Raw genomic sequence first — 17,552 nt, forward strand, 5'->3', positions numbered from 1 at the left:
CTGTACTTTTCTACCTTAACTGGTAACTGTCTTTAATTATAGTAATTTGGTTTTATTAAAATGAAAAATCAATAGCATACTGTGTAATTTCTAGCATATTTAATTTTTGTGTGATATCCAATTTTTCAACTTGTGTGTTTATTAAAAAATTCAATGTAATTAATGAAATGCCTCAATTTCCCTTCGGGATCAATAAAGTCTTATCTTATTTCAAACAACAACAATAATTATAACAACATGCTTCGGATTTCCAGTTAGCAATATCTCACATTTCAGTAAATTATGGAGTAAGACCTTTGTAAATATGAACAAAATACGAAATGAATATACTGTATATATATAAAAATCAAATGTGAGAGAAATATATAGTGTCATACTGATACTCTATAATACTACAACAGCTCCACTGCAGCACTTCAGATGGAAGAATCTTCCCGGGCATCTGTCACAGACTCCAGTCCTGTTCACCGTGATCATTTCGAAACATCAATGTGTTCCTCTGCATGAAGAAAGCCTGCTCACAATCATCTTTATTCACTGAATATCCCTTGTAATTTTGCCTGTGACATAGTCCTCCTGGCTGACTGTGTGACACAAGAGCACTATAGTCTATAAATATTTTCTACAGTCATATTTAAATCATATGTGTTGTTTTTTGAGGGAATTGGCACTGTACCAGATGAATGCTATCACCGCTCCCAATCTGCCTGTCTCAGAGCTCTACATGATTAGCATACAGTGCATGAGCATTGGGCACCATGGATGCTGAGAACAGAACCACATCAGTTACAAGACATTTGAGCTCATATCACAGCCCTCTCCCAAAAGGTCTGTCTGATCCACCAGGACAGAGGAATGTTGTATTTCTGAATCTTCAGATGAGATATGAAGCTGCTAAAGTGAAATACTATATATAGAATATATTTTTTGTTAAATAGAAACATTACATTTTTACATATACATCTATGTTCAATATATAATATGCACAGATTAAATGCTCTTCTTAACAGAAATATTTTTTAAAAGTCCTTGTAAAAGCAAAATAAAAACATACCACCCACCTTGTCAAATGATGGGATTACAGAATCTCCATGGAAAACTCATAACATCTCAAAGATTTTAATTCAATATAAAACAGAACAAACCCTGACTGCCTGCAGAAAAAAATATGCAAATACAGTTTGATCAAACTTACAACACCTACATCCCACTGCTTTGCAAACAAATGTGCTCCTAATGTCTTTGTTTTTTTGTGATGCACAACAAAAGAATACTCCATTTAACAGAAAACACAAAGAGACAATAAAGCTTTTAATTACCTGAAATGAAGTAAATACTGTATTTACATAACAAAATACAACAAGTTGCTAACAAAAGATACTAATCATCGGACTGAAGTTGCGCCTTAGTTTAAATAACTTATGTTTACAAATATTTAACTGCATCAACATTCCTCCCATCTGGTTTTTAAAATACCTGTTTATTAAAAGCTGAGAGGTGACTTACTGTAAGCGCAGTAGCACTGCTTTAAGCTGCTTTTTACAGCTACTGGGGCAAAAAATCTGAGAAATGAATTCAACAGTTTTATAGCTGAAATCCATAAAGCTAAATAAACGTTCAAGGCAATAGAGGCAGTCTAATCATGGGGAAACAGCACCCTGCTCATCAGGTAGGTCTCACCGTCTGCAGGAAAGTGCGCAGGGAGCAGCAGCTCTCAGTGATCTGTTCTTATCTAACGAACACTGCAATGGGCATAGTGAAACAGACTGAAAAACACATTAAAACACATTTCCAACTAGAAAAATACAAAATTAAAGCAAATATTTCCAAATAAAATCTTTTTTAAATGCAATATACAGTACATCTAGTTTTATTAACTGTTGACCACTGTTATCCTCACCAGGGATATTGGACTAAAATTGATGGATTAATGAAATTTATACCCGTTTGTATTTAAAATGTCAAAATTTCAATGTTGCACCAATATGATTATGTTTAATTATTTCCCGAAGTGATCAGTGTTGCAGAATAAGACATCTATAATAAATATATAACTATAATAAATTAACAATTTGTTTGAACAGAATGGCACAGTAAACCACAGAATAGAACCAAGAAAAATTAATATTTGCCTAATGGAATTTACTGTAAGTAAATGAAGGAAGTTACCAGATTTATTGAAATTATCAATTTCATATCTAATTTCAGAAACCCGCTAAAGTGAACAGTGACAGATAGACATACACCTTGTCTCAGAATGATGGGTTTTACAGTATTAATTTGCATAATAGAAACCTTCCAGATCTTTTAATCTCTGTGAATTTAAGAAGCGTGGAAAACAAACTGCTGTTAACACCCTAATTTAAAAACTGCAAAAAGTTAATTTAATTAACGGAGAGCTAAATTATTCAGAAACATGAAATAACCTTTTTCTTTCTGATAATATATGTTCATTTCTTTTGTATAGAACATATGTGAATAATTTCAAAGTATTACAAACTTATCTTTGAAAAGACTCATTAAATATTGCTAAATATTTTTTTATCATGTTTCTGAACATTTTTGCAAATTATTTATTACTGTGTTAATTCTTACCTTTGTGATTTTTAAAATATCACATTCATGGTAAAAATTAAATGAAGCTCTACAAATGAACATATACATAAAAACTTTAACAACATCAGAAACAAAAATGAGACCATTAATGGCATATACGTATTTTCAAATAAGGAAACAAATAGTCTTGGGGTTGGATTGTTGGATTAAGAAAGGGTGTAAGTAAACAGACATAAAAATGTAGCTATAAAACAAGAAAATAAATACAGACAAAATAATGGTAATTTCATCCAGTCCTAAAACCACAAGTTAACGAAGAGTTTATAAAGAATCATCAAAATATGTTACCATTTCATTTATAGTGGCATTTAATCTTTTAAGTTTCTCACAGTTAAATGCAAATTAGTTGATTTCTTTGGATATAAATTTATATGCTATATACATATGCTTGTCCATTTTTTCCTTGCCATAGTAGACATTTTTTAGTCAGGTTATTGACCACTAGCTTATTTACCTATTTAGTTTTGGATTTGTAATATAAATTTCAATTTCAAAGAAAATTTTCTACCGGGAAAGAATCGGCACAAGTGCTGAGCAACTGGATAATGGGTTTTTGTTGTGCAAATGCTGTCATCATGGAACAGTTGGAGAAGAGTCTGTATGCATGGTGCTTAACACACACTCAGGCAGCATAATTTAATCCTACAGAACAAGAATTGTCTGCATTTGTTACATCTACAAAAGTAATTATGCACGATATATCCGCCGAGACAAATCGCATTTACAGGGACCTCCTGCTGCTGGCAGGCGGAAGCGCATGAAGTCAGAAGCAGCTTTATAAAGCTATAAATTCTGATCGTTTTCACAGTGATGCACTGTGAAGTTCATTCACAAGGTGTAGCACTTACTGAGGGAGAGGTGGGATATGTTAGGCAAAGGTTAGCAATCGAATGAAACAAGAGCACCTGAACATCAGGAGCATGTCTAGACAATCAGTACTACTTTGTACACCACTCGTCTGCCAGGACAGAAGAGATACTCAGTTGCTTAACCCTCCATCAGCACATAATGGTTGTATTTAAGACAAATGAATCTTAAAAACAAAGTAAAATAGAATGATGCAATATGCGATAGATTGTACCATTCAAGACTATGTACTTCAAACACTATATAAGTTATTAATTTCGATAAAATACAAGTGATGGTAAAACACAATACTATATTACTATGTCTGTAGCAAGCAACGTGATATTATTAAGAGATTTGCTCACAAAAGCCTGTTTAAGCTAAGTATAGTAAAATGTCATTCACTAATGCATCTTGCGATTAAACTGAAAGATTTATGTGCAGTTTAAAATTGTATATGCTTCTACACTTAGATGCATTTTCTCTTTTTTAAATTGAAACTTGTTATTCTAAGATACTTTTGCAGTACTATCTCATGTTATTGTCTACCATATTTGAAACAAATCAAAAACTAGTTCATCATTACAAAAAACAACATTTAAAAGTAACAATTTTCATAATAAAGTGCACTGCTTTATATAACCAAAAAATCAGACTTCTATTATTTCCAGAAAACAACAATTTATAAAAAAGAGAAAGAGAAGACAAAAGAAGAAGAATTAGGCAAATGAACAGATTATTAATGTAGACAATTCTAGCCAGAACCACAGAAAGAGCAGAGTGCCCAGCAGTGCTCTGAGAGGCAGAGGAGAGCTCTCAGGAGGGAGAAGGCAGGACAGCCTTTGTGCTGACTGCAGGAATGTGCTTGCTTTTCATTGCTTTCTTTGTGTCTGCTCCTCTGGCCCTCACAGGCACTGTCTTAAGCCATGCAGGGTCAGGGCAGACACAGAGCTTCATTCATGGACAGATCAAGTTTATGTGAGAATCCGCTCCTCCTTTGCCCTCAATTTCCATATGAATTGTTAATAAAATCTCAGCCTGAAAGTGCATGATCCCATCAGCAGGGAAGTCATGCAGAGAAACTTTGGCTTAAAAATACTTTATCTCTTGTATTCTTCCTTGCTGCTGCATTCGTGGGAAATGGATTCAGCAAAACTACTACCCCCCTGCATGCACAGACAGCCGTCCTCCCGCCCCTCCCACTCTGAACCCCAACTCCAAAATGGACACCAACACCTGGTCGCCACCTAGATCAGGACAGCAGCTTGAGAAAGAAAGCACATATGCAAGCTGACACAATAGACACCTGGCAGGCGGCACTGTGTCTGCATTGCTGCAAAACTCTCCTAGAGTGCATGATTTTACCCAAGCGAGCACTAAAGATGGAAATGTGTAATTGTCAGAAGTAACCATAAACTTTCAGTCCATTTACCTCTTCCATACAATAAATACTGTAGTACCGAAAAATATAAGAAAGCAGCAGATAAATAAAAGAAAAGAGAAAAAAGGAAGGAAGGAAATAACAGATCACCCTACCCTAATTACCCCTCTATAGGCTCACAGGGCTGGGTGGCGACCTTGCTGTGGCGCCTCGTGTGCATCTCCTGACCCCGCCACATGCTATCTGGGCCTATTGTTTCTCCCGGCTTTAGCTCCTCGTAAACTGTTTTAATATCGAACGCTTTTCAGAGGGACGGGCTGATGAATGAAAACATGAAATTCCTGCTTGCCCTTTAAGGTAGGCTTAAAGAGGTGCAGGCGATCAATTAAGAGGGGGGAAAAAGAAAAGCAGCTAAACAGAAAAGGAAATGAGGCTGGAACCCAGAGGACAGGCAGAGAGAGAGGGCCGGGGCAGCATAGGAGAGGGAGGGATGTCAGACTCCTCCACCTTGGCCACGGGCGACCCAGACCCCCCCGGCCCTCTGCTAAAAACACACATGACCTTCCATGATGACTGTTAGGTGCAAAACTGACTCAAAACCATTTGCTCAAGACAGCAATTTTAAGTTCCCGCTCATTGAAAGGTTTAGCAGGATACCTGGAGAGATCAACAATTTAAGACCTAGAGACCAGAAACCCAGAATTAAAAATACCCAGTCATCTTATTTCAAGGTTCAGGAAATGTAGACTTTCTAATCATGTAGGCGTATATAGGCGTGTTTGTATTCCTGATCTCAGAACCCTGGGTAAGTAGTATTTGAGAGTTTGAAGTTTTGGCAAAACGGCAAAGTTGTAAAATAATAACATCTTCATTTTAATCACAACAATCACAACAAATCATACATCAGACAGATAAAAAAATTCTAAGATCTTGGCTGTATTATATGAAATATCTCTTTGGATTTATAGAGAGTTGACTGACCTGCAAAGCAAGTAAATTAAACAGACTGAAACATAATACATTTACATTTTAGCATTTTTTATATACTCTCATGATGTTTCTAGATAACTGAACCACCCAGAGACCATTCTTAGGTTAAAGCTAAAGTTTTTTTCTTACTTGTTTATTCTTCTATAACATACCCTGCTGTATAAATAGATATAAATGTAAGTTTTTGGATATTGGACAAAAACAGCAACCAAGTAGGTTAATAATTATTATTCAAGTATACGAAAACTGTTTTTATTTCTAACAATAATTATATTGGAATCTGTGAAGTCACACTGGAACACAAGTAATTAAAAGGTGACTATACTTTTAAAGAGGCACTAACTTGATTAGTGTTGTTACAAAAGTAGATTGGGTTATTAAAAGTATTTCATGTTAAATCTCATTAGGTCCATCAAATACAAAGTGATATAAATTGAGTAGCCTGAGGAAGTTGTTATATACCACATTTCTATGTACAATTACACACTCTACAAGGAATATGAGATACATTGCCGTAAACAAATGTGTATTTCAGCAGTTTTTTGTAAATGGCACAGAACAAGCTGAAACATGTTTCCTATTAGTAAAGTACAGGCCTACAGACCTCCCCCTTTGTCCCAGTATAAGTAAAAGAGTCATAGAATGCTGAAAAACACATCTGAAGATTATTAATAATCCATATGAAATGGTGATGTAATAGGTCCTTCAATGATCCTGAATTAAACTTTTTTCCAGTTGGGACACATAATTCCAGCTGTAAATCAGTTTTAAAAGTATAGACAAGAAGACTAGATAGAAAAAAGTGATTAAAGCTCCATTCAGAAATTGTTTCATTTAAGTCTCTGCAAACAGCTGAGAGGGTATGAGGGATGATTTAATATTAAAAATATATTCCGGTCTAAAAAATAATTATATTAATAAATATACTAACATACTGTATACTGGTATCATGCAGTATCAAAGGTGTGATTTAAAACTATAAAGCAGTTAAGCCAAAAGGCTGCCCATTCATAAGATAGATACTTTATTGATCCCGTGACGGAAATTGCAGAATAAGGCACTAAAACTAAAATTCAGGTTGTAATACTTTTAATTTTTTTTTCTTTCTTCAAAAGTTAAAAGTTAGCATCTATCCTTATACAGTAAAATCCTGTTTCTAAGAGGAGGAGCTAGGAGAACTTAAACAAGCTAGATAAATGCAGTACAAGAGAATGACATCAGCTTTCTGTCATTTATAAGGTCTATTCTAGGATTATAGTCCAAATTCTGCTCTACACTAGAAGTAGCTAATGCAACAGAAATTCTAGATATGTGTTGTGCACAGTTTACAGTACAAGGGTAGCTTAAAGTGAGAAAGACTGTCATTAAGTGCAGATCCTATTACTGTGTGGTCTGAGGCCTTTAACCCCAGGGTACCACTTCTCATAAGGGCGAGCAATCGGAGCTTAACTCCTGCTCCTGCAGCCTGAGCACCCTTCTGTCCGAGGAACAAGCTGTTTCTGGGCACTGAGGCTCCACAGTACACAGAGGTTCTGTATCATTGGTGTACAATAACAAAACCGTCAATTTTAAGACCTTAATTTGATTTGATTTTTTAGGTACGACACTGAAGATTCTTTCTCTTGGATCAGTGAAATAATGAGAGAAATGCTTTTAATTTATATAAAAATCTTAATAGAAAAATGTTTTCTTCTCTTTGCTTTTATTATGCTTTTATTATGTTTTATGTACATTTGTCTGTATTGAGTTTTTTTAATTAACTTAATACATTTACATAATGTCCATCATTTGTTTTCAGAACAAAAAAATCTATCATAATCATTTTATGTCACAATGCAAGGTTACTTATTACTGATCAAAACCATTCTGAATGCATTCTATTAGTCAACAGAAATAATATTGAGTTTCTACTTGTAACAAGACCACAAATTTTGATTTTAGAATTATTTATAAACCCAGTAACACAACACTTTTATTTCCAAAAGTAAACGTATAAAATGGAAAACAATTAGCATTTTTATGTTATTCACACACAAATGTTAGATAATTTATGCCATCCTGATAATAAAGAGAAGATGTTGCATTTGCAGACAACTATTAAATATCCATGGCAAATCAATAATGCCACCAACCTCAGGCAAAAATGCTGACAACACAATACCTAAATTGTCTTCTCTCATCACAGTTTTAAACATGTGACAACTCAAAGAAGTTAAATCATCTGCACTGCAAAGATAGATAATATGATGGAAATTAAAACTGAGTTTTAACATGAAAAAGAAAGAAACATAGAGATCTCTGCTGTCTGCTCAGACCATCAAGACGTGTGAAGCATCACTATTTAGATTTCACTACCAGATTCAAAACATGCTTGAGATTTATATATTTAATCAAAATCAGTATTTGTTCATTAGTGTGGCGTCACATTATTACACAAAAAAAAGTATAACTGAATATATTTATATAAAAAGGCTGATCTATTTACCACAAAACCTTTGTTTTGTTTGGCTCATTTCAGGTTTTTCAAAATTCGATATAACTAAATAAACAAAATTGTTTTGTTTCTAAATACTGAATATAGAAAAACATTATTCAAGATGACAAGTAGATCTAAAACACTTACGGGCATCTTTTCATTAGCTCGTTTTATTTATTTTTGGTGCATAATCCTTTAGCACTCAATAGAAAATTTAATAGGTCCCATGGCCACAGCACCAGACTGGTCAATATGGAACCAGACAACTAATTACTTCACACCCTGCTTTCTCCAGCTGCTGTAGTCTTGATATACACAATAGCAGCAGGCAATATTAAGTTTCCTGCTCTGTCTTTTATTGCTTTTAAACCTGTGTCGCAAGAACTCTTAACCCTGAACACGCACTGCCAAGCTTCTTTTGAGTCTGGTCTGGCAGGGCCTGGTTAACCATTTCCATTAGCCTTTGCATAATACTCCTCAAGCAGTATCTCCTCTGTGTCCAGATTTTTCACTGTCATTGTATAAACAGTGGACAGAAACGTGGGACTGTAATAGATTTGAGTGTTACACTCAAATTTGACAAAGTTTATGTGTGTGCAGCAAGATCTAGATATGAGTTTATTTAAAACAAGAAGACAACACAATAATCCAAAGGAATGCAACTGAATAATATTTCTAAGCCAACCTCACTCACCAATAATAATATTTCTTTTTCTTTTGTCTTTTAACTGTACAATATTCTTTAATTAAGCTCCCTTTTATTATAAAAATGTATTTATCTCATAAAATAAGATTTTTTCAGTACATAAACATTTTAGACTAGGTTGACTATTGAAAAAATGTTATGTCTGATATTATAAAAGAGATGCTTTTCCTCTTACTTGTATTCCTCTCTATACTGTTATGAATTTATGAAACAAACTGCTATTTCATTTCCTTTTAAAAAGGAACTTAAAAATGAAACTGCAAATATCCATTTCAAGACTTTTTAAATAATATAAAGTGGCCCTATATTTATTCCCATGTTGAAACAAAATATTTAAAAAGTAAAGAGGTACAGATTATATAATTGTAAAAGCGACAACTTTTATCTTTAAATAAAGATGCAACTAAGATTATTAAATTCAACCAAGTATGCATGTTGTTTTTCTTTGACTCCATACAATGAATATTTAAATGTTACAAATGTAATACATATAAATAAATTGGTTTACAATTTAAGCAAATGAGTTTGATTGTAAACTGTAGAGATAATTTACTGGAATTATTGTAATCAGACCACAATGATACAAATAATATATTTTAGAACTCATCGTGTTCATTTCATTAACAAATAACATTTTTTCTGAAATATCCAGTTGATGAAAATTAATACAACCTGAACGATTCTTATTTAAACAAATTTACATTAAAATCAGTATACCATGTTCACTACATTTTAATAAATCCATAATATTAACATATAGCAAACTAAAGCTCATTCAGAAATAATAAAAAAACACAATAGATTGTTTTTTCATTTTAAACTTAAACAAAAGAAGAATTTATTGCCTTTTATTTATTTTATATGAATTATGATATTAATAATTAATTATAATAATTAAGTTCCTTTCATTCAGAAAAATTTAGTTTTTTTGGACACAAATTTAAATCCAAATGCATAATTTAAACATTTTTTGTAAATATACATATTTTTCTTTATATGCGGTATATATACAATAATAATATTTGTGTTTGGAGCTTAATTTCCCAAACAACTGATAAATATTTACACACCTAACTCAACCATGTGAGACTGGGTAATTAGTATTTTAATAAAATGTTATTTAATTGTTTTTATTTGTATATTTTTAATCCTTCTAAGGAATGAAAATAATGATGTATTAAATTAATCCCATATAACTATTTTTAAAATAACATGCTCAAGTTATCTTGGTCTAACAATTAAAAATATTTAATTTAATTTTGAACGAATATCTCTGATATTGAAAGCAAATTGTACACCTCAATATTTCTACCATCGTGGTATGCTAGGTCATGCTGCCTTCTTCAGTTTGTATTTAAACAGGCTGGGAGCTACTCAGGCAGCAATGGGTGTCTGTTCTCCTTGACCATGTCTTTGAAGATGGATCTGAACATTCCCTCACCACACCTTCCCTTCTGCCAGAGCTTTTCAAGTGGGCTTCTGCTTGAATTCCTGCCACTGTCACTTGCCTTTGTTAAATAATATTCACTTCATAGTCAGTGCTTTCCTGGGAGATGTCGGTTTATGTTCTCAAAAGCATGTTTGCCAGTATGTAATTCTATGGTAGATTTGACCATACTCAATGAGTTTATTAGTACAATTTCAGTTGACACTGTGTCCGGTCTCTGTTAAGTCACAAAATCAAATTTTCTCATCTGAAGAAAAAGTGTCCATAATATTGTGGATCAAACAAATCGCCTAGTCCCCTAACTATCTTGTCTTTATAAACATCATGGCAAGATTTCACTTAAGATGTGTTTGAACACCATGGTTAAACACATATTAAAAAAACATAATGTATTTAAATGCATAAGTAAATAATTAAAATATATCACTTGGTAAAATATTTTCTCATTAATCTCTGCTTAAGTAATTAATTTTGACACCCAGCTACCACAAGTTCTTTACACTACCTGAATCTCCCGATAAACAATACCTAGACATTAGATTTTCCTTTCTTGCAGTTAAACTTATTTCTGTAATAATTCAATAATTAAAGGACAACTATTTTCCTTCTCATGCTGAATTCAAGAACTATCCAAACAAAACTAGTGGTTAATTAATTATAACAATAAATCATGGAAAAAGTATTTTTAATCACTTCCATTACCATGGTTTGTCTGCTGTAAAACATACATTTCGAGCTCTCTGTAGGTCCTTTCTTACTGAAGTCAAATAGGCTTATAAACCTGCATTTGTGAACAGAGAAGGCATGTAGCAGTCCTGTGCAATCCTTGTGAACAGGCAGTAAGTACCCCTTGCCTTGAAAACCATCAATCACCACAACGCAGCTTATGGAAACAATATTATTATCAGAACCAGATTTCATGAATGGAAATAAGGTTGAAATATTAAATGTGGAACACATTTACAGTATGCCAAGATTAATTTAGTGCTTTATAATAAAGAACAGGAGGGGGTTTCCCATGCCCAGAATTTGCAGAAACAGTCCAACGTACACACTGAGAATTTATATTGAGAATTTATATCAAGGTAAAGACATTTAAAAAAGATGTTTATATACATTATATTTATGTTAATGCATGATTTTAACATTGTAAAAGAAAGTTCTTTATTCACATCCTATAATATTACTACTAAAATGGTCTTAAAAAAGTATAGAACGTGACATTTAGCGTGCTTAACCTGACACTGCTTTAATGTGACATTTATCTTAATATGAACTTGTTTTTATTTGTATTTGGAAATTCTAGAGTGAAAATTCATCTATTCAAAAATGACTAAAATCAAACTAAATACAGTAGAGAACACCCTTATGCCATTATTGCTATCTAAAAACTAATTCAAACAGAAAATGTAATAATAATGATGATGATGCTGTCTGTCTGACACAAATATGACTTAAAAAGATAGCAGTTATCAAATATAATATAACCTTCATTATAATATTTAATTGCTAATTTTTTTAGGTCTGTATTTATTCATCCTGATTTGCAGCTATTGCCACACAGCTATAGCATAATAAAATTGAGTAGCTCTGTGAATTCTATTCCTAAAAAGAAATGTTATGCTGTTCTATAAAATACATATAAGATTTTATTTACAGTCCAGCAATTCATCTCATTAAATTCATGGGAGGTAAAAAATATAAAACCCTGCAACTAACTTTAGTAGGAATACTTTTTTTCTAGCGGTGAGATTGAATTAGAATAATTCTAAACAGATTTAATTCTTGTGTGCTTTCCAGTGGACCTTTTTGGAAGTTTTGACATCTTTTAGTTTCAGCAAAGTAAACTGGAAAACCAGTGGGTTTGCCGATTTCACCAAAGGAATATGTGCTCAAAATCTTTTTATGTATGACCCCACACACAGACAAATCACCAGCACTCAATACCTAATTTGTTGTAGGTTAAAGCTATTGTCAATAAAAGCCCAATCCTTATGGATAATGGGAAGAGTTAACCCCACTGTGAGCTGTGTAGAGTTATCCTTTGTCTGTTGCTAAATATTTGTCTTTGTCTATTGTGTCTGCAATCCTCCCCTCCCCACCACAAGTCGCTTCTCTGTAAAAACATTTAATAAAGATTATTTCCGATTTCGCTGCCCCTTCATGCCCATCAAAAGGACAACACCAAAGCAGTTAAAAGGGCCCCCACTGCTTTTATGTTGGCCAGAACAAATGTCCTGCAGCTCAGAAACAAGGAGACATGGGCCTCCTACAGCCTGGTAATAGAGAGGAACTTATATCCAACTGATTAGCTAGTTGTAGCAACACAGCACAGACATAGGGATGCAAAGAGAAGATGTATGCTTCATCAGGAGAAGTCACTAAGACACTCCGTTTCCACCTCTCAAGGATGCTTAAACTCTTCTCTTCGCCACAAAGCTTCAGTTTTAATTGCATTACTAAAGGACAAAAAATGTTACGGCAAGTAAATGCAGAAGTGATCGGATGTCATATGGTGGGGTTATGAAACGTAGACTCAGTTCTTTTCTTACGAGTAAAATGGAAAAGCCCAGAGGAACACAAACAAGGATATGTTTTTCAGCTCTACTGTGAATGTGAATTGCAAACCATTTTGTAAAAACCACAGAAAAGCTATGAATAAATCTGAAAACTATGAGCATTCTGTTCCCAGATATTAGAACAAACATGCTTCCATTTTCTAACCCCTTCTTCCAATTCAGTGCTGCAGGGGAGCCAGAGCCTGTTTTAGCAAGTAGCAGGCACAAGAAAAGGTTCACTCTGGACAGAATGCCAGATGCAAACAGAGACATGCACAGTTTGATGGAACCATTGGATTAAATGCATTTAAATATAATTTTAAAATATCATTGATGCAAAAATGTCTGTTTTTATTATTTATTATTTATTTTTAGAGATTTTAAGATTTTTACCTAGAGAAATACTAGGTATAAGTAAAAGTCTTATTGTGTGTTATTTGTCTTCCATAAAAAGAAGAAATGCTTAGAAATACATACTTTTCTTTCTACATTGAAAGCATATTATTCCTTGTATTGTCAAACGGCAAAAGAAACTTCATGTTTTTGTTTAGAATTCACAATAATACAAGGAATTGTGTTTTTGTATATAACTAATGAATGTGCTCTTCCCACATAACGATCACTAGTGAGAAATACTTTTGTTGTATTCTGATCTGAAAACATGAATACTCCTCATATTCAAACACCCTGTGAAACTGCACACTCTGGTAATGAGCAAAGCACCAGTGGTGTCCTGTACAATTCAGAATATTCCACGTGCATCAGAAAAAATAACATTTTCATTTTTAAAATATTTGTAATATATTGTTTATAATGCTGATTGAAACATCTCTTTGATATCTGTTATATCAATGTGCCCTTACATTCCAAAATACACAAAAAAATCAAATAGAATACACCCCAATAAGTGAGGAAAACACTGAAACTATATTTAAAGTTATGCTTTATTTATTTATTCTGTGATTTGAAATTAAGTACTACTAATGGTGTAAAATACTTCAGATGTATAATAATTGTTTTATTAGATAATTTAATTGTAATATCAAGAAGCATAACAATGATGAAGATTGTGTTTCTTAATATATTTTTTCAGACAATGTGGACAATGATCTACTGTTTTTACTCATTAACACTTCACAAATTTGTTATCTGTTTGCTAACCCTCAGACCCTTAAAAACTGTCAGCTCAATAAAAGGAACTGTGGACCAGAATGAGCTCATCTTCTCTGCAGGAGATGCATAGTTTCTCCTGGAATTCACCATTCAAGATTTTTTTATCAAAAGAATATCTGCAGCTAAACATTTTATTATGACACAAGTAATTTATTCAAATAATGCCCCAAAGACTACAATAATAAATGCATTAACTAGACGTTATTTTTATTCAGAAACGTTTACAAAATTCCTAAGGTAACACTGAATTCAGGGTTGGCTAAGACTCTTATTCAAGTTAAGATAATACTTGGGAATTTCATTATTCAAGCCCAAAAATGCAACACAGTTAAAACAGATTGCCATTATACATGAAAATAAAAGTAAATAATACAGAATTCAGAGCTCATCAATTGCATTCTAACACAAGCCATTGTTCTACATTGTTGTAAAACCTGCAAATTATTGTTTACATAGATTGTTTGCATTTACAAAATAGAATTAAACTTAATAAAATACAGTTTTTGTATCATTAAATATAAACATTTGTGAGGATATAATGTGGTGAAAAACAACTTACCTTGTCAATGCTCCTTTGACTCCTGTGACTTTCAGAGCAAGGTTAACATCCAGCTGATTCACCTATAAATACAAACATAACTTTTAAATATTTTAAAAAATTACAAGCATAAAAGTGCAAATGTGTGATTACTATGAACAGTTAAAAAGTCGATAGATTTTTTTTAAAAATACAGACAATGATTTTTCAGGCACAGTTTAGAGGTTTTAGACTTTATTTTAGTCTGTATTTGTTTCAAATTAATCTGCCATTTAAAGGTTCAATTAAGGACAAAGACCTACCTATTTTCCCCCTAAAACAGTGTTATTTAAACTGTTATTGCATTTCTCTGAAAATGACCACTGCACTTCCAGGTGTCCACACGTTTCCTTCACTTGTTTTCATCTTAATGCTCTGTGGTGCTTTTAGACATCCTGTAGTGTCTCATACAGAAGATGTATTAGGAGCAGATAGGAAACAATTCCTCTATCTATATCCTCTTGGAGAGACTTTTATTTTTTTTCTTATATCTCTCATACTAAATCTGTATTTTTACTTACTTATTATGAATTACATTTTAAACCATTTTCTGCTTTGAATTTTAGCCTCTGTGCCATTTTGGACTTCAACAGTGTGAAAGCCCTCAGAGCAGGAAGAAAAGTGGAAGTGACTCAGGATAGCCCTCCTTGCTTTACAATGTGTGTCCACATACACATCTTGAGAGGCTCATAGATCATGTAATTCAAATTAAACATAAATACAGTCAATACAGTGTTGCCGTGTCTAAGTCCTTTAAAATAATAAAGCTAATTAGAACATTATATTGTACCAACTAATCTAATAAATTATTTCTCCCACAAATAGAAATAAATATTGTCTCATTTTCTCAGAACTGGCTAGTATTTAGTGGTCATATTCTAATTATGTTTATTTTTCACACATTTTTAGTTCCTGGAATAAGTATTCGTACATGTGATTTTGAAATGCATTCCTGAAGCTAAACAATATATTAGTGTGATACAAAGACATTTAAATATTTTATACATGTAGAACTGGTATAAATATTTTGCAAATACTACCAATGCTTAACAACACTGTTTTAATACAATTAAACTATTTGATATTGTATTTATGAATAATTTTATTAATTCTACACACTCACACTCATGAAATACAACATTAAAAAAACACAGAAGAGTTATTAGGCTGCAGATCCCCAAAAAGTAATTTTTGTGGTCTGTCTTTAATAGAAATGTTTTTTTTCTTTCTTATATCTCCCATACTGTATATGTATTATTTCTTATTAATTAAATTTTAATTTATGTACATGTCACTGGTAAGTCATTTAAAGTTCTACTGTTCTAACTCAGCAGGATCCTAGAGCATAAACTGCAATTTAAACTTTATAACAAAGGTACATTTCATAGCTTTTTCTATACCCAAGCTCTCCTGCCTGTACATGACCTAGCTGTTAACTCACAAAGCATACTTGCATTGTCCTTTCCCCAAAAGTGTGAGACTGTGTTCAGTTCAGTTTACAATGCTCAGTTCGTTTTACATTACACAGACCAGTGGTGGTACTGTATGTATTTTCCTTCTAAATGGTAAGGACAGCTCTCTATTTTTCCTACCATTTCCCAAAAACCTGATATCAGCAAGTGCAGACAAGCAAGAAACCCATGAATCAAAGATGCAGACAAGGGGAAAAACCCTGTATTGTGACATCAGTGGTCACAGCATTAAAGAATACTTATGTAATTACCTTTAGGAAGTTGAGACAAAAACATTTAATGTAAACAAATTGTCAATAAAATATCAATTACCTTTCTTTTTATATCCGCTCAATAACTTTGAAAAGGAATAAGCAGTATTTTTCAACACTGGGACAATATTTAGGTGGTTATGAAGATGCTGGTATGTGATTGATCCAAAGTTCCTGCCATTTCTTGAAGGACGTCAGAATATAATTTTGAAGTAAATGCTCAGCTCAAATTTCATATTTTTAGTGCATAACTCACAAAGGTGTGAGGGAAAAAGCTGGCTACTATTGTGTGTTTTATTGTTTAATTATATTACTGTATTTATAAAGCCATGCTCATACTTATTTCAGAAACAAAACATCTATGCACGGTGACAGAGGAGTTAGCATTGTTTCCTTAGGTCTTGAATTTTAGCTTGGTGTCTCTAAACTGGCCACTGTGCGTGTGTCTGCCCTACAATGGACTGGAGAGCTGTCCAGGCTGTCATTATGCCTTGTGTGTGTGCTTCCCTGATAGGTCCCAGACACCTGCAACCCTTATCAGGAGTAATTGTCTTCCTGATAATGGATAGATAGAAGCCTAAAGCTTACCCTTTAAGGTTTATGAAGCATCAATATTTTCTTACAAGACAGAAAATCTTAAAAATATCTCAAACACTGCATGCAGCTAGGGAAAGTTAGTAAGAAAGGGTGATGATGTCAAGCAGCCAGTTCACACCAAGCTGTCGAGGCTGAACTCTGAAAAGGCTCCAAGTATTTAAGCATTTCTTAAAGACTCTCTGTGCTTGGAATGAATGTAATTAAAAGGCCTTTGGAATGATAGGGGTGCACAGGCAATAATTTTGCATTTGGAGACTGCAAGCTATTCTGAAGAGTAAAATAACCAAGCCCCATTTAATTCTCCAGCAGCCTATTACAGCCAAGATCAGGGCATGCATACTAACAAAGAATATACACAAGACCGTGAAAGAAACTCTATTACCTTGTCTTGTAATCTTAGCTCTTTCGTATTAGTAAAGCGTTTTTGTGCATCTGTGTGCTTCTCTTCTAGTCACATCAGCA

General features: G+C 33.1%; 1 protein-coding gene across 6 annotated transcripts in view; it reads right to left on the bottom strand.

Moving 5' to 3' along the window:
* The window catches only part of LOC107076482 (uncharacterized), a 139,281-nt gene that overhangs the window by 98,213 nt on the left and 23,516 nt on the right, over positions 1–17,552 (bottom strand). For all 6 annotated transcript variants that reach the window (XM_069189774.1, XM_069189773.1, XM_069189772.1 and 3 more), the window contains exon 2: positions 14,753–14,814. The gene's annotated coding sequence lies outside the window, so the exon portion shown is untranslated. The remainder of the gene's footprint in view (positions 1–14,752; positions 14,815–17,552) is intronic.

The sequence above is a fragment of the Lepisosteus oculatus genome, chromosome 5, assembly GCF_040954835.1.
Source record: "Lepisosteus oculatus isolate fLepOcu1 chromosome 5, fLepOcu1.hap2, whole genome shotgun sequence".
NCBI classification, from domain to species: Eukaryota; Metazoa; Chordata; class Actinopteri; order Semionotiformes; family Lepisosteidae; genus Lepisosteus; species Lepisosteus oculatus.